The 12,477-nt window shown below is 52.5% G+C and overlaps 1 long non-coding RNA gene across 1 annotated transcript; it reads left to right on the top strand.

Moving 5' to 3' along the window:
- The first annotated feature begins 259 nt into the window (after positions 1-259).
- Positions 260-12,239, top strand: LOC121010883 (uncharacterized). The gene is made up of 3 exons (XR_005781401.1): positions 260-434; positions 10,842-10,905; positions 11,810-12,239. It is a non-coding gene; the product is annotated as an uncharacterized LOC121010883 (long non-coding RNA).
- The last annotated feature ends 238 nt before the right edge of the window (positions 12,240-12,477 follow it).

Raw genomic sequence — 12,477 nt, 5'->3', positions numbered from 1 at the left:
TATTTCCTTTTTGAAAAGAAGTCAGGGGCGCCTGGGTGGCTCAGTCACTTAAGCGTCCAACTTCGGCTCAGGTCATGATCTCACGGTTCGTGGGTTCACGCCCCACGCCAGATTCTGTGCTGACCGCTCGGAGCCCGGAGCCTGCCTCGGATTCTGCGTCTCCCTCTCTCTCTGCCCCTCTCCTGCTCACTCTCTCTCTCTCCCCAAAATAAATAAACATTAAAACTTTTACAAAGCAGCGAGCCTTTTTAAACAGCAACGTTTTTCCCTCTCTTCACACACTTGGGGTGGCGCGCCAGGGCAGAGGTCTCATCTGGTGTGGCAGCAAGGGGCTGCCACAGTGTGTGACTTCGTTTGCTGAGGAGAGATGGACACCTGGAATCATGCCATGCAGCGACCTAAGGGGAAGACAGCACAGAGCCCTGTGACAGAAGGTAGGCTCCGCACCCGGGGTGGGGGTGGGGGGGAGAACGTGGACTTGGGAGCTGGACTCTGCCCCAGATTGGCTCTGGGAACCCGGCAAGCCCTCCAAGCTTCCGTTCCCTGGCCCGTGGTGGAAGGAAACAGCCCCTAACGTGGTGGGGCAGGAGGGGCCGGGGCGGTGCCAAGGAGAAAGGATTTCCTTCAAGGCAGAGAGTTTGTGATGCTCGTCAAGGGACTGGGGTGGGAGTGGGGGGGTTGCTTCTGAACACTTTTCTTTCCAAGTCCTTTGCACCCATCTCCCAGCCCAGGAGTCTGGAAAAGGCTTCCCGGAGGGAGCAGAGGTCTTTGGGGGCTTGGTGCCGAGCTCCACCTGGTGGCCGCTCAGTCAGAGACCTGGAGGGGGCAAGGGAGTCCCAAAGGGAGTGCAGGGGCTGGGAAACGTTCCCAATACGCTTCGTTCACCCACAAGTTCAGGGACACCTTTGCCTCCTCCTTGCTCTCACCCTGTCAACATCGTGCCTTCAGAGGAAGAGCCGCCCCTGTGAAGGCTAGCCCTGGTCCCACCGGGATCACGGCTGCAGGGCAGCTCTGAAAAGCCCTTCGGAGGCCTCTTCACACTGCTCCACTGAGGCCTTCCATAGGACAAAATGCCAAAACAGAACGCTGTAGCATCTCTGTTCTCCATTTAATGAGCGGGTGCTTTTAACCTTTGCTAATCACTAAATGACATTTTGTCCTAGACCCCTAAAATCTGGCAGACTTTTAAATTTATTTTTCATGTTTATTTATTTTTGAGAGAGAGAGAGAACAGGGGAGGAGCAGAGAGAGAGGGAGACACAGAATCCGAAGCAGGCTCCAGGCTCCGAGCTGTCGACACTGAACCCGACGCAGGGCTCGAACCCACAAACCACGAGATCATGACCTGAGCCCAAGTCGGACGCTCAACCGACTGAGCCACCCAGGCGGCCTGTAATCCGGCAGACTTTTATGGTATGATGTAGAAATAGAGGCAGATTCAAAGTTGGAGGATACCTGCCTTCTCTCCAGCCTGCCATTTTTAATTATAAACTCATTGGAGATAATAACATTCAAAGTTAGGGTTGCAGCGCGCTCAGTCAGTTGAGCCTCCATCCAACTGTTGATTTCAGCTCAGGTCATGATCTCATGGTGGTGAGCTCGAGCCCCACATCGGGCTCTGTGCTGGGCGTGGAGCCTGCTTGAGAGTCTCTCCCTCTCTCTCTGCCCCTCCTCACCACTACTCTCCTCTCCCTCTCTCAAAAAAAAAAAATAATATTCAAAGTTAATGGCAGCCCCTCCCTGAGTGGGAGGAGGGGCCAAATGGCACTCAAGGCCCCTCCTCCTCACCCCCTTGCTCCTACAGCTACCCCCTAGCTCCCCTTTAGAGAACACTTGCTAAGCAAGAACACACACAGCACTTGCACACATACAGGGCTCTGATTCGTTCCCACTAGATGTTCAGGAAGCGCGTTCAGGAAACCAAGGGGAGAGGCTGGCCTAAAGGACCTGGTCTCCACACCTGCCATTGAGGGACCAGGGATGGTTCTGGCAAAGTTGGAGCTGGAAAATGCCTCCTCCATTGGCCTCTTGGCGACCCAGGGGAAGAGACTGAGGCCTGAAAGGGGAAAAGACCTCAGCCCAGACCCAGGCCTGTCCCCACCTCCCTCTCCAATGTTCCTTCAAGGAGCTACGCTGACCCTGACTGGGGCTCAGAGAAAGATCATCTTTAAAATCATGACAGAAAGGTGGAGAGAGGCCATGCCCACCTGAATACACCGGACCCCCACTCCCTGGGAAATATCGTGAGCTTCCCAATGTGTTCAGCATCATGGCCACAGGGGGTGAGTTCTAGAAGGCCTTAGCAGGTCCCCTGGTCCAACTGTCTTATTTCTCAAACAGGTAAACTGAGGTCAGAAAGGGAACACAGCCCAGTTAGGAGGCCTAGGAGGCTCCCTTACAGCATACGAGGTAACAAGAGCAGGCCAAGACCCCCATGACCAAGGCCCTGGCACCAGCCACAGTGCAGTATGTCCTAGCTGCTGTGGCGGACAGAGTCAGGCCTAAGACACAGGCAGGGGCCGCAGGGCAGGGCGAGGGAAGGAAGATCAGAGGCTTTACCAGCTGCATGTGACCTCTGCCGCCGGAAGACTGGAAGCAATGACCACGTCTCTGTGACCAGGGTGTAGCCGAAGTGGTTCTTACAATAATTTTAATGGAAACTAAGAAAAAGAAACAGAAGGCATGCCTTTGTTTTTTAAAGTGAACACAGAGCACTTGAAAAATAAAACACACCTGCTCTGACAGTAAAAAAAAAAACAAAACAAAAAACCAACCGCCATTTCTCTCTGACCCTCTATGTTGGAGGAACATTCACTTACCGCTCACGCTTTGAGTCTCCACGTAAGCACTTCCATCTCCCTGAAGCCTTCCTAGTTCTGTCAGGTAGACTCAAGGGACTCCCTAACTGGGGCTCACCAAGTGCTCCCTGCTCTCCTTCCAGGCGGTAAGCCCCTCCTAGGGCAGAACGTGGGACCAAGGCTTCTTTGGGACAATCCCAGGAATAAGCGCAGTACCCAAACCTAGTAGGTGCTCAGTAAATAGGGGACAGCAACTAAATGACGCATCACCAACCTGGACTCATCATTAATTACAATTAAGTACAAAAGGCTCATGAATGCAACTTGGTGAATCTTGATATCCAGAAATCAGAAGCAAAGCCTTACAAGAATCCTTTGAGAAACAACGTATCTTCCACATACGAGGTCTATAGGGTTTCTAAATCAGTGGGTAATCCTCCAGAAAAGTTCTCAGATTCTAGAACTCTGGACCACGCATGATCCACAAAAGTTGGTCAGCTCTAAGACCCAAGGAAGCAAAGACCCAGGGGAGGAGAAGCAGGGCCAAGCTCCAGTGGGATCAGAATTTTATTTTATTTTTGGTTTGTTTATAATTTTCCTGTTTAAAAAACCACTAGCTTGAATATGCAATAATATACTTAATTTGGAAATTAAAAAATAACCAAAAGGTACATTATCCCTCCCATTCCTGTCTCCATCCACTCACTCCAGCAACCACTGTGTTAACAGTGTCCTGAGGAGGCCTCAGAGTTTTCTTAGCTTAGGTAAGCAAAATATTTCTTCTTATACCCTCTCTTTGTATTTATTTCTATCCCATGGCATACTATACAAAGTTAAGTCTTCACCCTTGTTTTTCTCTCTTAATACACCTTGGACACTTTTCCCTGTGGGACCTAAAGAGGGTTTTTTATTGTTTTCTTAGAGCTACATCGTACGCTTTTATAGGAATGCAACATACTTTATTTACCACTCCTCTACTGATGGACACGTGGCACCTTTTTACCAAAATTTTACACGTCAAACAACACTGCCGTGAATATCTTATGCAAAAACACTTGCTTGCTCAGGTTTGCCTCACTGCCAGAACCCCTCCAAGTTCCTCAAGCCCACCCAGATCCCTCACTTCTGGCACATCCATTTTATTTTGAGATCCCCCGGTGCCCATAAGGAAAGACCAAAGTAGGGAGCTCCACCTCCCAATTCAGCCTTTTCCATTCTGGAAGCAGAGCTATGTCTCCGGGTTCTGCTGCATACTCTTACCCACCCCATCCAGGGCAGGCCGTACCCAGTAGATGACTAGCAAATATTTCACGGGTGATGATGAATCGACCTGATCTCGTGTCATACGATCATCACTCTCTTTCACCAACAGGTGGCGCTGCTTTCCGCCTTTAGACAGCTAAGCTCCACCCCACCCCACCCCACCCCCCCACGCCGGAAAGCCCTGCTCCAGCAAGAATAGGGAAACTCTTGAGGATAGAAGCAAACGATGACTTTTCCATCGTATGATTATCCACACACCTCTCTCTATGATCTTCCAACCGCCTAAGGCCATGACTACAATTTTCTCTGGTTTCTCCCTTCTCTGTCCTTTTCCATGTCACAGGTACATGCTGTTTGTACTGTTTCCTTGGACACTGGGAGATCAAATCGCCTAGTGGTTATGAACTTGGGCTCTTGAACCAGACTCAGGTTCAAAATTTGATTCCACCACTTGTCTCGCTGCGTGGCCTTTGGCAACTGGCTTGACCTGTCTGAGCATCCACTGCCTCCGTAGGACAGGAGCACAGCACTATGTTTGTGGGAGGATTAAATCAGGTGGAACACTAGCCTTGTGCCAGGCACATGGTATCTGTTACAAAGATACGCACCCCCTGTCCAAATTCTGCACCTCGCTTAGGAAGGCTTTCTCAATATACACTGGTCTTCCATCAGTTCTTCACACACAAGCCTGTTCCTGCCCCCAGAGTCCTCACTTCCTAGGGCCTCCGCCTGGAATGCTCTCCCCCTAGAACCTCCCATGGCTGACTCCTTCTCATCCTTTAAGTATCAACTTCCATGTCATCTCCTCAGAGATCATCCTTGTCACCTCAGCTAGAGTAAGTATCTCCTGTTTTGCCCCTTAGTGGCACCCTGTTTGTTTGCCACTTGTTACCACCTGCTATCTTAGGGGTTTATTCATCTTTGGGACTGTAGTCTCTTCCTGTTGGGATGTAAATTCTAGGCAGCTCCAGTTTTCTTGGGTTTTCCAGCACTGCACACAGTGACCCTTCCACCTGGGAGGTACCCCGTAGATGACTGGTGGGTGATTGGCTGAGTGGATGAGAGCACGCAGGCAGAGTTGTGTCTGAACTCTGTCCACTGGCGTGGGGTTCTATCGTGTAATGGTTAGCACTCTGGACTCTGAACTCTGTCCACTGGCTGCTTTGCACACCCGTGTTCTGATTCCCAGAGTACCACCTCTTTGAGGACAGGAATGGCTCCCACGTGCAGCCCTTAGCTAGAGCCCCTGCCAGTGCTCAGTGAGCAGAGCCAGGATTTGGGGGACGAAAGGGAGCAACTGAGAGGGCTGCTGAGGGCTTGCTGGAGAGCGGCATCACTGACATTTCCACCCAAAACATACCATCACGCGTGGATTCCCGGAAATGACAGAGATGCGCCTCTGGCCCCTGCCACTCCACATGGCCTTCCTAAGAACCAGTCCCAGCTTGCTTCCTGCTGATGGTCACCTACGCAGGTGAGCCTTGCCCCCAGCAACTGCTCAGTCCCGACTCTACTCTGAGGGGTTCCTTCCTCTTCCCTGCCCCTTGTGAGCATTCCAGGGAGGTCCATTCTCCACTGCGGACTGGAAAGCCTGCCCCGTGCATTCCCACACTGCTTAGAGAGGCAGGCCCACACACCTCTTTCATAAAGAGAAGAGACATCTCCTTCAGCAGTGTCTCCTCTGGGCACAAACAGTGTGATTCAGGATGTCCCGTGGATTCCAGGAAGACACAAGATCATCCCACGGGAGTCAGACCCAAGTAAGAAATGTGCCCCATCCAGCCAAGTCAGAAAACGTCCCCGTGCCTAGAGAGACACTCATCTTGGATTGGACACACTCCACCCAGAAGCACCCAGTTTCCCACTGTGTCAAACTAAATCCCTTGCCCATGACTCAGTCTCTCTTCAGCCCAGATTTTCCCGGAGCTGGGAAGGTGGAGACACACATAATAGAGAGACGCACAGATTTCACCATTTAAAATACATCCAAATGCACGTCCACATTCCACCGCAAAACGTCCTGGGCACCTCTTACGTACCAACACTGTTCTAGCTACTGGGGAGACGGAGGTTAATAAGCCAGACAGGGAACTGCCACACACAGAACGTTCAGTTTAGTCAGAGACACGGACGAGGAGCAGCAGCAAGCAGTGTGCAGACCACCCACAGATCCGTGTGCTAGTGGGGGCAGCACTGTGACGAAGGGTTGCTCAGGATCATCAGGAGGTCCTCCTCTGAGAAGGAGCCACATGGGGACAGCGCTTCAAGCAGAATGACAAGGACAAGGCCCCGAAGAGCACTGAAAGCACTAAACAGAGACCAGTGTTGCTGGAACCCAGAGGGCCAAGGGGAGAGGAACCGGCTGTGAGGTTGAGGTACCCCACAACACACCCCTAAGCCGGCAGGAGGGGGACAGATAGCACAGAGCCTTGTTAACTAGAGTTCAAATTAAAAGATGGGGGCACGTTATACTGAATGCCATGGGAAAACTGTGAAGGGTTTTAGGCAGGGAAGTTGAATGATCTTCTACCCAAGAGAAGTTGACTTAACATCCTGGCGATGAATGAAAGAGCGAGTGAATGAATTGCATGAACAACCACAGAACCAAAGAACGTGAGTAACTTAAGAGTTTCTGGGTGCTAAGATCATGCTGAGTTCTTCAGGGACACGGGGACAAGTAGACTGGGACAGCCCACACACTCTAGAAGCACGAACTCCACACTAAAGAGAGCACACAGAATGCCTCCTTCGCCAATCAGGGAGGCTGCTGGCTTCAGCTTCAGCACAGGTCAGCTCTCCGGCCCCTCATAAGCTCTGCTCACCGAGCAGTTAGGGAGACCAGAGAGGAGATGAAACCATTTGATGTCATATGGCCAGGTGACTCCCCAAGACCTCAGGTGTCAGAAGTACTGGAGCCTAGATGTCTCCCCCTGGACTGCAAGCCCCTGGGGACACCTTACACCCCCCTCCATCTCCCACACCACCATTCTTCTGTGAGATTCAGAGAGTGAGAGAAGAATTTTCTCAAGGCTGTGGAGGGCACAGAACCCAGCCTTCTCGATTCTCACCAAGAAAACGAGAACAGAAGCTGACTTCAAAACAACAACGTCTCCTGTAGTCCAGGGTCACGGCCCTTCTCCACAAGAGTGACCAACCAACAGACAAGAACAGACCTCTTTCCACAGAGTCTCACCCACACCTGCAACAGCTGCCCTTCCCCACAAAGTAGGGCTGTGGTTTCCATCCCGTGTCCACCAGCCCCTGGGGGGAGCTGGCCACAGAGCGGGTGTTCACATAAAGTGAGAAAAGGGAGATGACCAGTGGTCAGTGTCCCACATGCTGAAGCCAGGCAGCCCTGGGCTCCCATTCTGGCTCTACAGCCTGCCAGCCCCATGACCTTCGTCATGTATCTTAACCTCCCTGAGCCTCAGTCGCCTCACATTTGAGAGGCAGATTAAAATGCATGACGCACGGGCTTGCAAGTTTAATAAAATCACACAAACTGAGGGTGAAGCTTAACATCCCTCTAGGAAAAAAAAAAAACTGTTCAGAAGGGTATTTATATGAATATGAATGTTGATGAGGAGGAGGATGGTGGAGTCAAGCAGTAAAGAGGACTGTCATGGAACATCTCGACTCTGGGCACTCCTAGGGCGCATGCTCACCAGGGGTATCTGGACCGTATTTGTTAAAGCAGGAAAGAGGACAGGGATGCTTTAGAAATATCTCCATGTTTCTAACCAAAGTTTTCTGCAAAGCCCTCAAATAAGCAGAAAGTCTAGCCCTACCGGCTTCCCAGCACCCTACCCCTACCCCACCCCAGACTCCAGCACGGCCGCCTCCCAGCCCCCACCCCGGGATATACCTCTCGATGGTAACAGGTGTTGCGGTGAGCAGCTTCTGGCCAGGGCTTTGAGAGCTGGTGTTGTCACCGCGATCGCTCCCCCCACCCTCCCCTCTCCTTCAGTGTCCAGAGGGGAGGCTGGGAGCATCTGAGGGTGCAGAAAGAGTATCATGTGGCCGGGGCTTTGGCAGAGCTTGGCTACGACTTACCTGTGGCCATGGGTGTGATTGGCGGTGGAGGCGTGACCAAGGTTTCAATCTGCTCTTGCCTCACCCCCACAAGCCAGCAGGGGTAATTAGGGACCTCTCGTCGGATTATGGGCCTCCATTTCCCAGCCCATCCCATTCTAACTCCTAAACTTAAACCACCACAGAATGAGTGAACAGATACCCCCCGGCGAGCCCTCTGCCAGCCGGGGGCTGGGCACCCAGCAGAGCCTAGGGCTGTGGTGCCGACCTGAGGGCCAACATTCAGGTTACAGACGTGGGGTAATCCCAGAGAAGAGATGCAACCCAACTCCCTGCTCTGAAGGCGAGGAAGGGCTGCGTATATGTGCACACATGTGTACACGCGCATGTGAACCACACACGGGCATAGGTGAACACCCAGTGCCCACACACAAATCTACTGCATGCAGTAAACAAGGGCTATTCGATCATTCCGTGGCAGTCTGCTTTGCTGAGATTGCTAATGAGTAGTATACTCCTGTGCCCAGACTCTGCGGACACTCACAGGACCTCAGTGGCAGGTGCACTGAGAAGTTGCCTCCTTTCCTGTAAGGAGCCATCATTACTTTCTCCCTCAGCGTGTGCTAGATGCAATAGAGAAGCACCAGAGGCCCTAATAATAGCAATGATAATGAAGGGGGAAGAAGGGTCTCTGAGGCGGAGTCTGCCCTAGAAAGGAAACAGGAGAAGCAAAGGTGACAGAGTCACATCTGCCCACAGGTGAGGCCACTCTTTTCTGCCACACCCTCTCTGTGCCCTCAGACACAGTGCCTGGCCTGGCATGCCTGGCCCCCGAAGGATATCTTCGGACAGAGGGGATTTGTGTGTGGGCACTGGGTGTTCACATATGCCTGTGTGTGGTTCACATGCGCGTGTACACGTGTGCACATACACACACACAGTGTGAGCTGATTTGCACACTTTTCCTGCTCCTCTTTCTCACTCTGGTTTGTGTTTTCCCCCACCTGTTCCACGCTCAGGATGCCTCTCGCCTGGTCCCTACTTTTCTTTTACTATTTCTGCTTCAGAAATACTAAAGTGTCCATCCTGGCTGCAATTAACATCAGCTAAGGCACTCGGCACAGCACCCTACTCAGAATAACCAGATCCTCTGCATCTTTTTTCCAACACACACTGCTGATCTGTCATCAGACAATAGGGCACTGCACCCACTCATGAGCCCCCTGGGTCAGGCAGCACTGGGGCTCTTGGGGACTGAGTCCTCATGGCTGTCAGAAGGCAGTCCTTCTGAGAAGTCGGAGTGGGCTGTGTCCTCCCTCCCACCGCCCCCACCCCCACTTCAGATGCAAAGTGCACATATGGCTCATCTCCATCTTTGGGGGAGGTTCCGTCTAAAGTCCTCCCAAAGATTCAGATTGTATGACAAATCACGTTCTAGACTATCGATGGCGAGAAAGGGCTGGGGCATTTGCATCATTACCCCCAGACAACAGCTTCATTAGGCTGAAAGAGAGGTTTGCAGCCGCGTGAGCTCCGCCACTGACCTGGGCCTCTCACTTCCCCCATTGTCTGTGGGCTCCAAGGCTCTCCCTCCAAACCATATGGTCCATTTGGGCATCTCACACTGCCTTCCAGGAAAAGCGGGCTTGTTGGGAAGAGCTTGGGACAAGCCAGAGGCCTGCCTGCAAGATCCCAGGTGCAATCCTGCCCAAAGGGGGGGTCGCTCTGGGCCCAGAGAGAGAAACTGCCAGAGATCAGAGGGGGCTGAAAAAGCAGTGTGTGGGCCTGAGAGAGGAGAAAAGCGCCTCAGCAAGAAGGCAAAGGAGAGAACCTTGACATTGGTCCCTCACAGAACAGGCAGCCTGTTATCCCAGACCTATGACAGCACATGTGGCAGCATCTTGGTGTGGAGAGCACTGGAGTATCACTGCTCATGTTAGGTCTACCCTTTCTTCCCTATAGCTCCTAGTCGGCCCAAGTATCTGGAGACCCCTCAAGGGTCCCAGACTTCAGGCCTTTTCTGCACAAATATGATAAGCAGACCCACTGTCTGGCAGGCTGGAGTCTGAGGCAGCCATTCCCCTTCCCCAGTCCCCAAGAACCTGAAAACCTGAACACCAGCCACCCATTTCAAGAGGACACCCTGAGGTCTGGCTTAAAGGAGGATGGGAGACAAGGCTGGGTGGATGAACTGTCCCATCCCTATCTCCTCAAAATCCCATCGCCTCGAAAATCCACTTTGCTCCAAGCTTTTGCAAGATGCCAAACAGATGGAATGAACCTCGGAAGCCAGCACAGCGACAGGAGCCTGGTTCCCAGGGGCGGGGGAAGCGCAGCACCCCTGTCCAGAGATGGTGGGGGATGTGGCCTTGGGCAAATCAGTGTGCCCTCCTTGTCATCAAGAAATGGGCTGCCGAAAGGGGCCTCACCTGATGTAAGAATAGGGAAAGAAAGCATAAATGACTGTAGCACTGCACTCCAGTCTGCCAACAGGGCGGATTAGGGCCAGGATTAACATTTTAAACTCAAGCGGACTTTCTGACTCAAAGATCTTCGATCGCTAATCGTATTACTATCCCTGGGATCATTGCTTTACTGGCTGCAGAAAAGATTCTAAAGTCAAATTGCTTAAAGTTGTCTCCTGGTTTCTCTTGGCTCCTTTTGGTTGGGGTGGGGAGTGGTAGCTTGTTAAGGAGACGACTTCTAAAGTCGAATCTCACTTAAGATTTCTCTCCTTCCCTGCGCCAGGCGGCGATAAGAAGACGGGCGACACGGTTCCTTTATTCCCGCCCACGCCTGCTCCTAATTCCTGGTAATTTATCCCATATTAAAACTTCTTTAAGTAAGAATGGACAAGCATCAGCACCTGCTATGCAAATGCGGCCAAATCCAGCCCCGGCCGCGGGGCGTGAGCGCCCGCCCGACCGCGAGCGGCCATTCAGCGCTCCCAAGGCGCCCGGCGCGCCCTTCATATGGAAACGGGGCCGAGCGCTTGACAGATTGCGACGTGCGCTCGCCGGGGCCGCGGGGGCGGGGGCCGGCGGGGCGGGGACCGCGGGGCTGAGCGCGCGCCGGCTTCGGAAACGCCCCCTGGGGGGTGGGGGCATCGGGCCGGCTCCCGCGGGCGTTCTTCCCGCGAACTCCGTCTCTGGCAAGCTCCCCACGTGCGCGGCCACCCGCGCATGCCCGAGCACCCCCGACGACACCCTAGCCAGCGGAGTCTCAGGCCCCGCCCCGCCGTCCCGCAGGCTGGCCCGGGGCTGCCCCCGAGGCCGGCGGGCTCCGGGAGCGGGCGGGGGAGCCAGCGCGGAGCGGCGGGCCCCGCCGGATAACAAGGATTAGTTGGGGGGGCACCTTTGAAGCCCGGTCCCTCCTCACGTGGCTGGAGGCCGCAGCGCAGTCGCCTCTCGTGCGGCCCTAATCCCCGCACGCGGCCCGCCCCGCCGCGCCCTGGCCCCGGCGCTCTCCCCGGCCGCGCCGCCCGGGAGCCTGTATTGGGGGCTCGTGAAAGGAGTGGCGGCGGCGAGGGAGGGGGCGCGCGGGCGCGGCCAGCGTCCCGAAGACGTGCAAAGTGATAAATACATTGTTTCTCGGCCGCCCGCTCGCTCAGGACTGGGGAAGGGGGGGTGGCATAGAAAATGAGGCACTTTCTTCCCCCTTTAACTCGAGGGGAGTACCAATAATTCATGTATGTTATAATTCTTCATTGCCCCTAGGTAGTCTGGGAAAACTGGAAGAAAAGAAAATGCCAGAAAGTTACGGGAAAACTTAAGATGCGGCCGAAGTCGCTTTCTTTGCCCCTGCTGTGAGTGTTTGAATAAGAAGAATGCTCCCGGACTGTAACAAGCAAAAAGAATGAAGAAGACAAAAGATTTCCAGAAAAAGGTTTAGCTAGAAGACAAGGCAAGTGAAACTGAAAGGAGAAAAAAAGCATTTACAATGGAACAATAAGTGTACTAATCGCTTTGATATATTATACAAGCCCAAAGACCCAAAACATTGTGTAATTATTTATAAATGACTTCTCCACTCCTGTGTATAATGCAGAGGAAAGAATAAAACTGCAGGCTACTCTCTAAACTATTTCTAAATAGACCTGGTTCAAAAGAAGGGAGAAGTGTTTGAAATAAAATAATTAATGGTGGATTTTATGGTTGTCTCATTAAAACATTTTAATTACTACAAACAAAATGCATTTGTGTTCCAACCCAACATGAATTTATGTGACGGAGCGTTAAGGTAGAGAAAAAGCAAAAGGAAAACACTTCAGCTACATCTCCATTCTCTGTGTTTATTTCAGAATTGTCTCCGTAAAACGAGAGTTTCAAATCCATTAGGATAAATTTCACCGTGACTTCTTTTGTACACACAGAAGAAAACACCC

The sequence above is a fragment of the Herpailurus yagouaroundi genome, unplaced genomic scaffold (genome assembly GCF_014898765.1).
Source record: "Herpailurus yagouaroundi ecotype Mexico unplaced genomic scaffold, PumYag 192, whole genome shotgun sequence".
Classification (NCBI taxonomy): Eukaryota; Metazoa; Chordata; class Mammalia; order Carnivora; family Felidae; genus Herpailurus; species Herpailurus yagouaroundi.
This window is presented reverse-complemented; position numbering and strand designations above follow the sequence as displayed.